The 14,053-nt window shown below is 38.7% G+C and overlaps 1 protein-coding gene across 1 annotated transcript in view; it reads right to left on the bottom strand.

The window, feature by feature from the left end:
* The window catches only part of dnah5 (dynein, axonemal, heavy chain 5), a 231,485-nt gene that overhangs the window by 217,164 nt on the left and 268 nt on the right, over positions 1-14,053 (bottom strand). The gene's annotated exons all lie outside the window — the stretch shown is intronic.

Below are 14,053 nucleotides of genomic sequence, written 5' to 3'. Positions count from 1 at the left end.
ATTGTATATATTTTTAATTGGTTTCAGACAACCCTTCACATACTGTACACACACACAAAAAATATATCAGCATGCCAAGACCTTTGCCATCTCACATTTTGTAATGCAAACAATTACCAAAAAAACCATTTCTATTGAGAAATGTAACACAATGACCCTCCAGGGGTAGACCCTCACACCGTAGATACCTTCAATACTGTATGCTAACACAATGAAACTATTCTTGCAGAGGTAAGAAGAGCAATTCAATGGTAACAAATGGCCAGAGGCCGTCCTGGCTAATTTTACACCCCGGGGGACCCCTCCCTCGGTGCCCCGCGCCAACATGAATTGCACTCTGGGCGGTCGACCACATTGCCCAAAGCAAAATCCGCCCCAGCAAATGGCAGACAAAAATCCAATTGCCTAGAAGTACTTCTTTAAAGGACATAATGTATCAAGGTTCTGTCTGAATATGTAGTCATGATTTAATCACAATTAATACTCATTGTTTGTAGGGGAGGCAGGTGAGGCGGGGCCTCACGTGCCATCATGGAAAGAAAAAAAATGTAAAAAGAAAGAAAAAAAAGAAAATTAATTTGTTATATGTATCCAGTGATTATACTATAAAGTTATTTTCCATTTAACTTCACCAGTTTTAGATTATTTTTATTCAAAATCGCTGAATTTTCACATTTGCCTTAAAAATACTGAGAAGAGACTTGCGGTGAGTCAGCAGCCAGTTGAGCCTCACCATGGATTGCGCAATGACTCGGCTAACTGCTGGCCTGCTGTGCAGTGAGACCGTATTGCTATATGAATTATATTATACATTTCCATAGCTTAGTTAGCTGAGGTATATAATGTACAGTGTATTTTGTCAACAACTGTATTTGTGTAACGTATTTCTTGTGCTGAGCAATCATAAAACTGCTGCAAAAGACGCACTGGGTGAGGCTCGCAGTAATCCCGCCTCCTGGTGGTAGAGGGCGCTAGTGATCCCAGAGATCATTCTTGCGACTACTCGGCTGCAGAAGAAGTGACAACAAGCAGCAACAGTTAGCAGCGATCGTTTATTTTTTCCTCTTTTCTTGAATTTTAACATGGAGGATTACATATCTAAAATAAAACAGTTTTCTAAACTGGACTTTCAATCGAAGAAGGAGGTAATAATTAAAGGAAGATATCCATCGAGACAGAGAAACTTTTAAAACTGAAGAAAGATAAGGAAGACTTCTATAAACAAGTTATCGATACTTTTGTTCAAAAGGAGCGGCGCATGGACTTCATTTATAAGTAAAGGTAAGACCATAATAACGTTTTTTTTATTAAATGTGCTTTTTTGTGAGCTACAGTTTGTATGTGTAAAGTTAAAGTTAAAGTTAAAGTAGCAATGATTGTGGTGAAATTTGTCCTCTGCATTTGACCCATCCCCTTGATCACCCCCTGGGAGGTGAGGGGAGCAGTGGGCAGCAGCGGGTAGCATTTTTGGTGATTTAACCCCCAATTGCAACCCTTGATGCTGAGTGCCAAGCAGGGAAGAATGCTGGTATGAGCTTTTAAACATAACCCGTTAACTGCTGCCAATCAAATGGTGAATCAATCAATCAATCAATCAATGTTTATTTATATAGCCCTAAATCACAAGTGTCTCAAAGGGCTGCACAAGCCACAACGACATCCTCGGTACAAAGCCCACATAAGGGCAAGGAAAAACTCACCCCAGTGGGACGTTGATGTGAATGACTATGAGAAACCTTGGAGAGGACCGCATATGTGGGTAACCCCCCCCCCCCCCCCCCCCCCCCACCCCTCCTCTAGGGGAGACCGAATGCAATGGATGTCGAGTGGGTCTGACATAAGATTGTGAGAGTCCAGTCCATAGTGGATCCAACATAATAGTAATAAGATACTCTTTAGGGTTCATATGTTTGTAAATCTGACTGTGATGAAGTCAGTGCCTCACCAGCCATCAACCTCACCGCACGTCACTGGTTTGTACTGCGAAAAGTATAGGACATTGATTAAGATGATTTAATTTACTTTGAATGGGTGACAATCATACAAAAAACTGTTAAATCTACAGTTAGGTCCATGAGTGTCTGTTACAATTCTGTGTTGATATGGCCCAAGAATGTAGAGACGGCAGGCAAAGTGCATGTAAAAACCCATTAATCAGGCAAAACACAAAAACTGAAAAAGTGCAGCAAAGAAATGCACTAAAAGCTACAGGCTTGGGCAATGCTATGATGCACGTTGAAGCACAAAGTAGAACAAGAAAAAGAAGCACCCCGATTGACAATCAGGGACAGGTGAGGAAGCCAGCACTTAGACTAAGGAAGCGGTGGCAAACAGGAAGTGGAAACAAAAATTAGAGCGCTGGACAGGAAATAAAACGAAATTCTTGAAACCGATACTTGTCATGAGCAACATGACAGTATCAGTATATACAAAAATTATTATCCATCCATCCATCAATTTTCTATACTGCTTATCCTACAAACCCCGTTTCCATATGAGTTGGGAAATTGTGTTAGATGTAAATATAAACGGAATACAATGATTTGCAAATCATGTTCAACCCATATTCAGTTGAATATGCTACAAAGACAACAAACTGATAAACTTTTTTTTTTTTTGCAAATAATCATTAACTTTAAGAATTTGATGCCAGCAACACGTGACAAAGAAGTTGGGAAAGGTGGCAATAAATACTGATGAAGTTGAGGAATTCTCATCAAACACTTATTTGGATCATCAAACATGTGAACAGCCAAATTGGTAGATTCCATGAAATGCTCAGTCATTCACAAACAAGGATGGGGCGAGGGTCACCACTTTGTCAACAAATGCTGAACAGTTGTTGAACAGTTTAAGAAAAACCTTTCTCAACCAGCTATTGCAAGGAATTTAGGGATTTCACCATCTACGGTCCGTAATATCATCAAAGGGTTCAGAGAATCTGGAGAAATCACTGCACGTAAGCAGCTAAGCCTGTGAGCTTTGATCCCTCAGGCTGTACTGCATCAACAAGCGACATCAGCGTGTAAAGGATATCACCACATGGGCTCAGGAACACTTCAGAAACCCACTGTCAGTAACTACAGTTGGTCGCTACATCTGTAAGTGCAAGTTAAAACTCTTCTATGCAAGGCGAAAACCGTTTATCAACAACACCCAGAAACACCGTTGGCTTCGCTGGGCCTGATACAAAGTGGAAAAGTGTTCTGTGGTCTGACGAGTCCACGTTTCAAATTGTTTTTGGAAACTGTGGACGTTGTGTCCTCCGGACCAAAAAGGAAAAGAACCATCCAGATTGTTATAGGCGCAAAGTTGAAAAGCCAGCATCTGTGATGGTATGGGGGTGTATTAGTGCCCAAGACATGGGTAACTTACACATTTGTGAAGGGGCCATCAATGCTGAAAGGTACATAAAGGTTTTGGAGCAACATATGTTCCCATCCAAGCAACGTTACCATGGACGCCCCTGCTTATTTCAGCAAGACAATGCCAAGCCACGTGTTACATCAACGTGGCTTCATAGTAAAAGAGTGCGGGTACAAGACTGGCCTGCCTGTAGTCCAGACCTGTCTCCCATTGAAAATGTGTGGCGCATTATGAAGCCTAAAATACCACAACGGAGACCCCCGGACTGTTGAACAACTTAAGTTGTACATCAAGCAAGAATGGGAAAGAATTCCACCTGAGAAGCTTAAAAAAATGTGTCTCCTCAGTTCCCAAACGTTTACTGAATGTTGTTAAAAGGAAAGGCCATGTAACACAGTGGTGAACATGCCCTTTCCCAACTACTTTGGCACGTGTTGCAGCCATGAAATTCTAAGTTAATTATTATTTGCAAAAAAAAAATAAAGTTTATGAGTTTGAACATTAAATATCTTGTCTTTGTAGTGCATTCAATTGAATATGGGTTGAAAGGGATTTGCAAATCATTATATTCCGTTTATATTTACATCCAACACAATTTCCCAACTCATATGGAAACGGGGTTTGTAATTAGGGTAAACTGGAGTATATTATATTTCCTGAAAATTGACTCACAAGAGATTAATTGTGGGGCGGGGGGATATCAATACAGTGCATTACTATAATTCAAAGATAATTATATCCTAAATCTGTAATATGCAGTAATGGCCCAATATTTTTTTAAATGTGTCACAAATAAAGAATCATAATAAATAGTTAATGTGCAATTGTGTAATCTAAGACCCTCTGCCTTATTACATTAAAAATATTTCAATACTTTGTGGCAGAAAATGTATAATCTTTAGATTTCACGCTATGCCTTGTGAGAATAAATAAGACATAGGACTGTATGTGTCCCAAAAAACTGCACTACTTTCAGCTACCTTTTGGACTCATCAGATAAGTTGGATGTGCTGCTAAGTACACACACAGCATGTCAGTTTGTATAAAAGTATGCATGAAAGCTGTTTGTAGATGATTTATTGCATTATATCATACTGTACTGAGTTGTATTAACTAATAGGACTATGAAGCTTTGAGCACCACAGGATTCGATTCGATTTGATTCTCAGGGTGTAATGATTTGATTTGTTCTCAATTCAAAACTATTCTTGATTTTATTTATTTATTTAGCACGTCTGATGGCACAATTATGGCTGTGAGATTGCAGCGGCTCCATCCTACCTATGCTTGATTAACATATATGGACTGTGAAAAATAAAAATATCATGTCTCATCACCAATATAATTTTATACTTTTATAGCTTCTGGATGACTAAAGAAGGTGATTAAATACAAATTCAATTGATATTTTTGTGTCTGCTGTTGTTTTTTTAATGACATAAATTGTTTTCATATATAAGATATATTATTAGCATATTTCCTATGGGAAAAGAACTTCTTGCAATATGCATTTTCTTGTATATTATTCTTCACGATCACAGTTAGTGTTGCAGCCTCTCTTGTGAGCGCACGTAAATAAAAAACAGCAAAACGCCACAGGTAGCAGCATGATAACATAACTGTTCAGTAAATGAGTGTCTCCGTGGTGAAAGCCCCGTATAGTAAATGCAAAAAAAACTAATTTAAATAGGGCGGTCTGCACCACTTTTGAATTGCAAATGCAGACTTAGTAGATCACACACAACACCCCTAATAATACACGCAATGTTATAGTTTGCGCACACGCCGTTTAGCGCCTGGTATTTGGCCCTTAGTGTGACAACCAAGCCCATTCTCATCTTCTCATAGTTTATCCATCCATCCATTTTCTACCGCTTGTCCCTCTTGGGGTTGTGGGGGTGGCTGGAGACTATCCCAGCTGCATTCGGGCGGAAAGGAAAATTAATGTCATAGGCATATGCTAGTCTTCAAAATGAAAGCAGGTGCCTACAAAAAAATTGTGCGACAACATTAATTCCTCAAACAAACCTAAAACACTAAAAAAACACACACGTCGTCCACCCACAGATTACTTTTAAATGTCATTAGTTTTCACCGTGACATGCGGCAGATGAGGAGTGCCGCTCTCGCCGCATGGCTGCAACTGACAGGTTTATATTGAAAAAAAATAATAATTGCCAAGCTTTGCATTTAAAAGCAGTTATTTCATCAATAATTCAATACGCCATGACTGATTCTCCATATTGAACTGCCAGCTTGTGAGCTGCTGTGAAACAGGCAAGTGACTGTGAATTATACATGCAATGGTGAGATCTGAGAAGGACAGATGAAGGTAGAGAGAGCAGAAGAGAGGCTTCACACTGACATAGGCTCTAAAAGATGATTTTTTTTTTTTTTTTTTTTTTTTCTTGGGGTTTTTTTTTTTTTTGGAGGGGGACAATATACAACAGTGAAGTTCCCACCATTAGGTAAACCTGCACAATGCCATACATCCATCCATCCATTTTCTACCGCTTATTCCCTTCGGGGTCGCGGGGGGCGCTGGAGCCTATCTCAGCTACAATCGGGCGGAAGGCGGTGTACACCCTGGACAAGTCGCCACCTCATCGCAGGGCCAACACAGATAGACAGACAACATTCACACTCACATTCACACACTAGGGCCAATTTAGTGTTGCCAATCAACCTATCCCCAGGTGCATGTCTTTGGAGGTGGGAGGAAGCCGGAGTACCCGGAGGGAACCCACGCAGTCATGGGGAGGACATGCAAACTCCACACAGAAAGATCCCGAGGCCGGGATTGAACTCACGACTACTTAGGACCTTCGTATTGTGAGGCAGACGCACTAACCCTTCTTCCACCGTGCTGCCTCAATGCCATACAATAACACATTTTTTAATGATGACGATACATTGACAATAATGTCAATATATCTTTGTCCAGATTGTAGAACAAACAGACTGTAGCCCGTATTTAACTTAAACAAAAGTACTGCATATTATGGTTATGGTGTCAGTTTATTCCCCCATCCATCCATCCATCCATTTTCTACCGCTTATTCCCTATTTGGGGTCGCGGGGGGCGCTGGAGCCTATCTCAGCTACAATCGGGCGGAAGGCGGGGTACACCCTGGACAAGTCACCACCTCATCGCAGGGCCAACACAGATAGATAGACAACATTCACACTCACATTCACACACTAGGGCCAATTTAGTGTTGCCAATCAACCTATCCCCAGGTGCATGTCTTTGGAGGTGGGAGGAAGCCGGAGTACCCGGAGGGAACCCACGCAGTCACGGGGAGGACATGCAAACTCCACACAGAAAGATCCCGAGGCCGGGATTGAACTCACGACTACTTAGGACCTTCGTATTGTGAGGCAGACGCACTAACCCTTCTTCCACCGTGCTGCCTCAATGCCATACAATATCACATTTTTTAATGATGACGATACATTGACAATAATGTCAATATATCTTTGTCCAGATTGTAGAACAAACAGACTGTAGCCCGTATTTAACTTAAACAAAAGTACTGCATATTATGGTTATGGTGTCAGTTTATTCCCCCATCCATCCATCCATCCATCCATTTTCTACCGCTTATTCCCTATTTGGGGTCGCGGGGGGCGCTGGAGCCTATCTCAGCTACAATCGGGCGGAAGGCGGGGTACACCCTGGACAAGTCGCCACCTCATCGCAGGGCCAACACAGATAGACAGACAACATTCACACTCACATTCACACACTAGGGCCAATTTAGTGTTGCCAATCAACCTATCCCCAGGTGCATGTCTTTGGAAGTGGGAGGAAGCGGGAGTACCCGGAGGGAACATACGTAGTCACGGGGAGAACATGCAAACTCCACACAGAAAGATCCCGAGCCCGGGATTGAACCCAAGACTACTCAGGACCTTCGTATTGTGACGCCAGTTTATTCCCCCAAAAAGTAATAATTAGGTGTTCCTCTTGCAAACACATTTGTTCAAAAACATGGTCATTTTACCAACAGAGAAAAGTATGTTTTTTATGTCCACTGGTCAAGAACATCTGGTCACTGATTGCCTGGCTATTAAGATCTGATGTAGTTCAACCCAAAGGTGTATAGATCAAGGCTCACAGGCCACAGTCCTACTGGAACTAAAAAGAGTCACGAGTAGCAACCGATTATAAAGTGTAACATTTAGATTCAAGGGCAATGAATTATTGATTTATTTAATAAGAGGTGTGTTTTTGCCAAGGTTTTTGGACATTTATGTTGCTCATACATGCAGCTCTGCAGCAACTGGTTAGTATAACTTTGCTGCTCTCTAGTGGATTAATGGGCACAGTGCAGCTAAAGTGTCTGCAAACACTGCTGAGAGGTTGAAGTGTACTTCATGATTCTCAAAGCAATCATCGAATACCTCAAGGGATAACTGAGCTGAAAACTAAATCTAGACCAGCATTACATATTTTGCATTACAATCAAGATTTTCTAAAAAAAAAAAAAAAACATGAGATGACGACCAATTTTAATAATGTATTATCAGGAATGGACACCAGTTGGAAACCATTATCTCCTCTTGATCACTTTTTAAAACATTTTTTTTTTTTTATTATAGGTTGGCCTATTTCTCTCTCACATGCTGCTTTTAATATTTCTGGAATCTTTTTCATTTTCATTTTTTCTTTGTGTCAATGAGTGCATATTTACAGTAGTAAGGGGAATCCTAAAACATCATATATAGAACATAAAACAAGAAACGGTTGTGTACAAGAAGCAGCATTGTCAGATTTGAAACTTAATGAAAAGTTGGATGTATACAGAAAATAATAAACATATATAATAGAAGAAAAGTGAAATAGAAAATAGTGATACATGATAACAGTCATAATGATTGTCACGCAGTCAGTTATGCTATATTAAAGAGAAAGAAGGAAAGGCATATACTCTATATATACACATACATACACACGCATATATTATACCTAAAAAGTCCAGGTTCGCACCGTAAATAAATGGAATGCATGACAGGCAGTGCAGCAAGCGGTAACATGGCTGAGACACCAGCAAATCGTGGGGCAGGTGCAGCACACTAGGACAGGTTTTGGATGGGGAGAAACGAGGAAGACTTGGACAAAAGCCACAATAAAAGAAGGGAAAATACTTTTGATCACAGAAGTCAGGAGGGAGGAAGACATGGGTTATAAAATCAAGGCCGTGAGACAATCCCAGCAGGGTATGTGGACAAACTGTGAGGCCGTCATTGACAGGACCATCACATGGGCCGATCTGTGGGAATTGGGCCAAGAAAGCTGGGCTTCTTGATCAGGTCCACATATGACACACTCCCAAGTGCACCTTGTGCAACGTCATACACCCTCGCCGAGCAAAGAGGTAGTGGCATGGGTTAACTTAGCAGTGGCTGGTGGTGCATGCGGAGTGGTGCGAGTGGCAATACGAGAGAAAGAAGGTGCGAATCTAGTAACAAATGGAGAATGAAGAATTAATTACCAAGAAAAACAGCACGGGGTCCATCGTCTGGCGGTGGTTTGGCTTCAAGCGGAAAGATGTTGAACAGACAACCGTAATATGTCAAGTATGCGGCAAAAGCGTTGCTACAAAAAGTAGCAGCACTACTCATTTGTAGCATCATTTGAAAAGTCACCCGGTAGAGAATGAAGAGTGCTTGAAACTCCGCATGTCAACATTTCGGCCAGTGCCACACCCAACAAAATGCTGAAGCAACCAGCACTGACCCAATTGAGCCTGGCGTCTTACACTTCCACATCAACACCGTATGAAAAAAATTGTCAAAACAGAAGGAGATAACGTCCGCAGTAACCTACCACATAGTGAAGGACATACACTATTTGATTTCCCATTATGCAGCTCATTTTTATTTGACAGTTTTTGAAATATCTTGTGTGACATCATGCACAAAAGTGCACTTTATTTGTTTTAAAATATTGTAGTGGAGTTCTGTACAAAAAGTGTGCTTTAATTTAGTGTTGGTCATCTTAGTGACATCATACACAAAAGTGCACTAATAGCTTGTTTTAAAATGTCTCTGACAATCTTGCACTTTCTGTTTTGAAATGACATGAATGTTTGTGCCACCGCTTAATAACTGTTTAATAAATACAGTTTTGGTAAATTGACTTAGTTGTGTTTTCCCTCTCTGCATGAAAGTTTAAAATGAGCATATATTAATGCAGTATGAACAAGAATGTTTTAATGTAGACACATAGAATCATCATACTGGTGTGATTATATGCATGAAGTGTTAATTCAAGGTCAAGGCAAAATATCGAGATATACATCGTGTATCGTGACATGGCCTAAAAATATCGATATTAATAAAAGGCCATATCGCCCAGCCCTACTCCCAAGCCTCCAAAAACTACTCTGGTTGTTTGGCAAAAAAGCCCTGCCACTTCTGCGGTCACCATGCACAGTCCCAGTCTGCAGCACATCCTCTCTGGCTGTAAAACCCCACTAACACAAGGCCGATACAGATGGCGCCATGACCGAGTCCTGCAAAAGCTAGCAGACTTGAAGCAGACAAAGCCAAACCATTAGTAACACACCAGCCCATCCAATTTGTTAGAAAAGGGGGAGAAGCCCGAAGCAGCACTTTAAAAGAGGCGAATGGAACCTGAAAGTCGACCTAACACTGCAACTGAAGTTTCACCCGGAGATTACAACAACTTCTCAACGTCCAGACATTGAGGTCCTCTGTCACAAAGTCTGTCATCTTGGCTGAACTGACAGTCCCATGAGAGGAGGGAATTGAAGCTGCTTCTGAGAGGAAGAGGGAGAAATATGCAGACCTTCCAGCTGCCTGCAAAGAATCTGGTTGGAGTTCTCACACTTACCCAGTGAAAGTTGGGTGTCAAGGCTACACTGGAACCCAGCAGACTCTGCGGGCATTAGAGGCTCCAGACTAACAAATGCCTTGAAAGACCTTGCAGAAGAAGCATAAAAAGGAAGCTTCTGGCTATGACCAACAAGGCTTTGGGAGGGAATGGTCCCAGCAGCAGCTGCAGTGAGTGATAGGGAGACGTTCCTGCCATTGCTCCACCACCCAGAGATGGTACAGCATTAACGGAGCGAAATATCGTCTGACAACCCTGTAGCCGACCCAATGGCCCTGGCAGAAGTGCAACAGGCAGAAATGCTTTGCAGGGGCTTTCACCTCTGCTCACAACACGCACACACACACAATGTATATATATTTTAGAGATGTCCAATAATGGCTTTTGTGCTGATATTCCGATATTGTCCAAGTCTTTATTACCGATTCCGATATCAACCGAAACCGATATATACAGTCGTGGAATTAACACATTATTATGCCTAATTTTGTTGTGATGCCCCGCTGGATGCATTAAACAATGTAACAAGGTTTTCCAAAATAAATCAACTCAAGTTATGGAAAAAAATGCCAACATGGCACTGCCATATTTCTTATTGAAGTCACAAAGTGCTTTTTTTTTTTAACATGCCTCAAAACAGCAGCTTGGAATGTGGGACATGCTCTCCCTGAGAGAGCATGAGGAGGTTGAGGTGGGCGGAGTTGGGGGGGGGGGGGGTTGAGGTGGGGGTAGCGGGGGTGTATATTGTAGCGTCCTGGAAAAGTTAGTGCTGCAAGGGGTTCTGGGTATTTGTTCTGTTGTGTTTATGTTGTGTTACTGTGCGGATGTTCTCCCGAAATGTGTTTGTCATTCTTGTTTGGTGTGGGTTCACAGTGTGGCACATATTTGTAACAGTGTTAAAGTTGTTTATACGACCACCCTCAGTGTGACCTTTATGGCTGTTGACCAAGTATGCTTGCATTCACTTGTGTGTGTGAAAAACCGTAGATATTATGTGACTGGGCCGCCACACAAAAGCAGTGCCTTTAAGGTTTATTGGCGCTCTGTACTTCTCCCTACGTCCCTGTACATAGCGGCGTTTTAAAAAGTCTTACATTTTACTTTTTGAAACCGATACCGATAATTTCCGATATTACATTTTAAAGCATTTATCGGCCGATAATATCGGCAGTCCGGTATTATCGGACATCTCTTTTATATATATATATATATATATATATATATATATATATATATATATATATATATATATATATATATATATATATATATATATGTATATATATGTATGTATATATGTATGTATATATACTTATTTTTTAAATTGTTTTTGGGCCATCTCCTCACTTATTGGCTGCATGTACGGTATACATCAGCAGCCAAGATGGGCTTTTGTAACCTGTAACCTGTTCTGAAAAGGTTTTATTGTAATTTTTATTCTGAAAAACATATGGTGAGAGTCTTTTTGAATCGAGAATCATGCTCAGAATCTGAAGTGTATCGTGAGTTGATAATGTATATAAGCAGATTAATCACGCAATTTATCGCGACTGCACATATGCTCCTTTAATTTAACCGCGGAATCTGGTCATCTGAAAGGCGGCAAAGCATACGTCAATGTAAAGATGAAATTTCACTTCAAGATCCACCAAGATGAGATTTTAGATAAAACTGTCAGCAAGTTTTGAGGAAAATAAATGATTTGCATTCAAGTAAAATATTTTATTTAAACAACAAAAAATCCTGTATGACATTCTGACAGTGAAATTGCATTTGTGTCCAAATGTTGTGATATTTTTTTCGAGTTACTTTCCGATTTGTAAACAAGTTACAACCTGGGATTAAACATGATTAATTAAAATTCAAAATTGTGATTAATCTGATTAAAAATGTATAATAATTTTACACACACACACACACATCCTCACACAAACACACTTATACACTCACACACACACATGCACACATACACGCACACACACACACACACACACACACACACACACATATATATATACTGTATATTTATATATATATATATATATATATATATATATATATATATATATATATATATATATATATATATATATATATATATATATATATATATATATATATATACATATATGTATGTACAGTTTATATGTAAATATGTAATAGATTATTATTTTGTGTCCAACTTAATTAGTTTTTACTTGGATTTTTTTCAATATTGTTCTTATATACAGTATATGTATATACTGTATGTGTATATATATATATATATATATATATATATATATATATATATATATATATATATATATATATATATATATATATATATACATATATATACATATATATATATATATATATATATATATATATATATATATATATATATATATTAGGGGTGTGGGAAAAAATTAAATCTCATCTCACGTTGTGCGATTCAGAATCGATTCTCATTTTAAAAAAATCGATGAATTAATCCAACAAAACAATACACAGCAATGCCATAACAATGCAATCCAATTCCAAAACCAAACCCGACCCAGCAACACTCAGAACTGCAAAAAACAGAGCAATTGAGAGGAGACACAAACACGACACAGAACAAACCAAAAGTAATGAAACAAAAATGAATATGATCAACAACAGTATCAATATTAGTTACAATTTCAACATAGCAGTGATTAAAAATCACTCATTGACATTATCATTAGACATTTATAAAAATAAAAATAAAAGAACAATAGTGTCACAGTGGCTTACACTTGCATCGCATCTCATAAGCTTGACAACACACTGTGTCCAATATTTTCACAAAGATAAAATAAGTCATATTTTTGGTTCATTTAATAGTTAAAACAAATGTACATAATTGCAATCAGTTGATAAAACATTGTCCTTTACAATTATAAAAGCTTTTTACAAAAATCTACTACTCTGCTTGCATGTCAGCAGACTGGGGTATATTCTGCTGAAATCCTATGTATTGAATGAATAGAGAATCGTTTTGAATCGGGAAAATATTGATTTTGAACCGAATCGGGACCCCAAGAATCGATATTGAATCGAATCGTGGGGCACCCAAAGATTTGCAGCCATAATATATATATATATATATATATATATATATATATATATATATATATATATATAAAAATATATATATATATATATATATATATATATATATATATATATATACATACATACAGTATATACATATATATAAGAACAATATTGAAAAAATCCAAGTAAAAACTAATTAAGTTGGACAAAAAATAATAATCTATTATGTGTCTATTTTTTTTACTACCGGTATTTATCTTTGTGTTGTAGGATAAATTACTTTATGCATTTGTAATCTTAATTTAGTGATTAATCAGCGAAGAAAAAAGCAAAAGGTTGTGGTGGTGGAAAGGATCCTTTGGTTGCAGTTGGTTCTCTGTTTCTTATTATTTGTATTGTTCCCTCCTACTGATTATGGCATGTGGTGGGACTAGAGAAGCTCTGCTTCTTCCTACTCCTTTTGGACGGTTGTGCAAAATTGTGAAGATTTAACATTTTTCAATGTTGAATCTGTACAGAAGTATTTTATTTCACAAGCCTTTAAAGTGAGATTATGTAATTTAGTTCAGCACATGTTTAAACACAATGCAGCAGTGGTATGGTCAGCATATATTTCATCGATCAAAGTTGTCTTTAGTGACTTTTAAACACATCAGTATACAATAAATGTACTTATACTTAGCATGTTCCATGCAGTGCCTTTGCAATTGATGTATTTTGCAGTTTCTAAGGTTTGGCATAGCATAAAAAATTAAGTGTTAA

The sequence above is a fragment of the Nerophis lumbriciformis genome, linkage group LG04 (assembly GCF_033978685.3).
Source record: "Nerophis lumbriciformis linkage group LG04, RoL_Nlum_v2.1, whole genome shotgun sequence".
Taxonomy (NCBI): domain Eukaryota; kingdom Metazoa; phylum Chordata; class Actinopteri; order Syngnathiformes; family Syngnathidae; genus Nerophis; species Nerophis lumbriciformis.
This window is presented reverse-complemented; position numbering and strand designations above follow the sequence as displayed.